This window comes from Vicia villosa, linkage group LG6, assembly GCF_029867415.1.
Source record: "Vicia villosa cultivar HV-30 ecotype Madison, WI linkage group LG6, Vvil1.0, whole genome shotgun sequence".
Taxonomy (NCBI): domain Eukaryota; kingdom Viridiplantae; phylum Streptophyta; class Magnoliopsida; order Fabales; family Fabaceae; genus Vicia; species Vicia villosa.
The window spans coordinates 41,450,382-41,454,488 of NC_081185.1; positions in this window are offsets into that span (position 1 = coordinate 41,450,382).

The following is a 4,107-nucleotide window of genomic DNA, read 5'->3' on the forward strand; positions in this document are numbered from 1 at the left end:
GGGTAACCATGAAGAGCATACGGGAGCATTTCATGCCAATCTTTGTAAGTGATGACCATCTTCTGAATGATTTTCTTGATGTTTTTGTTAGCTGCTTCTACAGCTCCATTCATCTTTGGTCTATAAGGAGATGAGTTGTGATGTTCGATCTTGAATTCTTCACAAAGCTCCTTCATCATTTTGTTATTCAAATTTGACCCATTGTCAGTGATTATCTTGCTAGGAACTCCGTAGCGACAGATGATGTGATTCTTGATAAACCTGACGACAACTTGTCTTGTAACGTTTGCATATGAAGCTGCTTCAACCCATTTGGTGAAATAATCTATGGCTACCAAGATGAAGCAATGTCCGTTGGACGCTTTCTGACAATCGTCTGTCCAGACGCAACTTTGATTTTTCCGTAGAAGTTTGAAAATAGGAGCGCAAGTTGCAGTCATGAGATATATGAATCTCGAGATGTAATTCAGACGTCCAAGAAATCCTCTAACTTGTTTCTCGGTTCTGGGCGAAGGCATTTCTTGAATTGCCTTGACTTTGTCTGGATCTACTTCAATTCCTCGTTTGCTGACAATGAAACCAAGGAGTTTTCCTGAGTAGACACCAAAGGTACACTTGTTGGGGTTCAGGCGAAGCTGAAACTTCCGTAAGCGTTGAAATAACTTTGTCAGATTTTGTATGTGATCTTCTTCATTTTCTGATTTGGCAATTATGTCGTCCACATAGACTTCCACTTCCTTATGCATCATGTCGTGGAAAAGCGTAGTCATGGCCCTTTGATAAGTTGCCCCTGCGTTCTTTAGTCCAAAAGGCATAACACGGTAGCAGAACGTGCCCCAGGGGGTGATGAAAGCTGTTTTTTCCATGTCTTCAGGTGCCATTTTGATTTGGTTGTATCCTGAAAATCCGTCCATGAATGAGAAAACTTTGGATTTTGCTGTACTGTCTACCAACATATCAATATGTGGTAAAGGAAAATCATCCTTAGGGCTAGCTTTGTTCAAATCTCTGTAGTCGACGCACATGCGGACCTTTCCGTCTTTCTTAGGAACGGGAACAATGTTAGCTAACCACTGAGGTATTCTGAAGTGACGAGGAAACCTGCGTTGATCTGCTTTTGAACTTCCTCTTTGATTTTCATGGCCATCTCCGGATGAGTTCTTCTTAATTTTTGCTTGACCGGAGGGCATTCTGCTTTTAATGGCAAGTGATGCTCCACTATACTGGTATCCAACCCTGGCATATCTTGATAAGACCAAGCGAAGACATCTGAGAATTCTTTGAGTAGCTGTATCAAACTCTCTCTGATCTCTGAACTGAGCGAAGCTCCAATCTTAACCTCTTTTCTGTTTCCATCGGAACCAAGGTTAATGATCTCTAGAGGCTCATTGTATGGCTGAATGGCCTCTTCCTTTTGTTGAAGTAACCGTGAAATTTCCTTTGATATTTCTTCGTCTTCTTCTTCCTCTGCCTCGAATACAGGAAACTCAAAGCTTGGAGAAGTCATACGGTCGCACGTTTCAACGGGGTATTTTATGATTAATCTGCATATGTGTGATAAGTTTTATTTAGACAACGAGGGAAGACTCGGTGTATGCAGTTAATGGAATTTTTTGATGTTTTTTAAGGGTGTTTTTTAGGATTACCAATTTCCGGAAAAAGAGAAAAGGGAAAAAACTAAACGAAGGAACAGAATGACATTTTTATTTATGGACAGTCATTTCTTGAAACAAAGACCCTATAAAACAAAACTCTATTGCTTTGGGCGAAGCAAAGAGGGACATTTTCCTAAGAAATAGTAAAATGCAAAGCCCTATGAAACATCTCTTCACCCTGGGCTATGGTGAGAGGACAAAATAACGGTGAAAGTTCCTACTTAGGAGTGCGAACAACAGTTGAAACTTCAACAGCTGTCCAGTAGTGGCGAACCCCATTGTGCACTAAGTAATCTGGAACCTTAGGCTTAAGCTGGCCTGTGGTAGGTCTTGATTTACCAACCACTGTCTTTGCAACACTCAGACGATCTTCTTCTACTTCAGCAGACTGAGCGGTGTGAGCATACCCATTTCCAAGTGGAGTATGTCGATTTTTCTTTTGAGGAAACTTCCAATCTTCTGAATGGAGAGACTCGTTGTCGGAGACACTTTCGAGATCATCCTCTTCTGTATTTTGGTCTTGCTCTTCTCCCAAGATGGCATTGACTAGATATGTGAATTCTATATCCGTAGCCTCGGAAGGTGACTTGGGGATATAATCCTCAATGATGATTTCACCAGTCGATGATGATGAATAGCAAGGGTTATACATCTCTTTTGGCTGAGAGAGGTATTCATAATCAATGTTCCATCCAGTTGGAACAATATCTTCAAGAGAGATTCTTGAACTTTCAGGAGCGGAGTATTTCACCATGTAGTCGAATTTTCCGCTTGGTTCTCCTAATGTATCCCAAGTCTCTTCGGGGATAGGAGGAACTTCTTCTGATGAACCATGACTTCTGGTGGTGAAGCTGTCAGTAACTTCATCACTGCTTGGTTGAGTCTTACTTTCAGATCCTTTAGTCGGATAACAGCAAGGTGATTCAGACTCTGATAGGGATATGTATCCTGCTTTGTTAAGATAGGATAACCATTCCTCTTCATCGGTGTTTTCCGTACCGATGGTATTGACTGTTTGTTGAACAGGTTGAAGAAAACCTCCACTGCAGAAAGTTTCTTGAATGGGGAGAACTACCTCAATCCCTGGGATAGCTTTCGATGATGTTGGAAAGAATCCAATTCCTGTTCTGTTCTTGTTGTTGGTAGGAATATTAATGTGCCCCCAACCACTGGTAGTGCCATCCTTTACAACTTGGATTGCATCTTTGTATGAAGAGATGGACGCTGCTTTCTCCTTTCCTTTGTCTAAGGAAAGTGCTTGGAATTTAGTTCCAACAACTTCTTTTGGTTCTATGTCGGAGAATGATGACAGGTTGCTGACGATCAGAGCTCGTTCTCCACATACAGTTACCAATTTGTCATTTCTTATGAACTTCAGTTTCTGATGAAGTGTTGAAGTAATTGCCCCAGCCTCATGAATCCATGGGCGACCTAGCAAACAACTGTATTGTGCTGGAATATCCATAACTTGGAAAGTGATTTTGAACGTCTGAGGTCCAATAGTTATGGGAAGATCTACTTCTCCAAAAACTGACTTTCTTGATCCATCAAATGCTTTGACGATGACATGACTTTTTCTTAGAGGGTAATCTTCGAAAGATAATCTTGACAACGTTGATTTCGGCATGATGTTGAGAGAGGGTCCATTGTCTATTAGGACTCCTGTGAGTGTATCACCCATGCAGCCAACTGAGATGTGAAGTGGAAGATTGTGGTCCACTCCTTCTTCAGGAAGATCTTCGTCACAGAAACTTAGGTTAGTTCCCGCGGAGATGTTGGCAACGATGTTGTTGAATTGGCTTATAGTAACACTTGGTTCTACGAAAGCTTGTTCCAAAACTTTCTGTAGAGCTTCCCTATAAGCTTCAGAACTCAATAGCAGGGAGAGAACAGATATCCTAGACGGAGTATGTAGTAATTGATCTACAATGTTGTATTCACTCCTCTGGATTAACTTCAAGATCTCATCATTTTCTTTCGCTTGAACAGCATTGGTCGGATGATTGTCTTGCCTATGTGGTACTTCCTCCGAAGGTTTCTCCACATTTTCTGTTGTTCTGTTGAAGACTCGTCCACTTCTGGTGACTCGACTAACATCAGCAATGTTGACAACAGACGGTAATGGTATTTCCTTACCATTTTCAATGAATGTAGCGTTGTACTTGTATGGTATAGCCTTGCTGGACTCATACGGTACAGGACCTGGTAAGTAGATGACTAGTGGTGCAACTGCTGTCTTCCTGCTATCATACTTAACTTGCATAGGTTCATCTTGATTAATTTGAGGAGATACGGTAAAGACTTCGTCATCTTCTCTGTTGGCAAGAACAGTAATGGTATTGTCATCCATCAGCTTTTGAATGTCGTTGCGAACACGCAAACATCCTCGTGAATTTCTTCGACAGATTCTGCATCTACTGTAAGCGTGGAAATCTCTTCCAAAGTAGGCAAG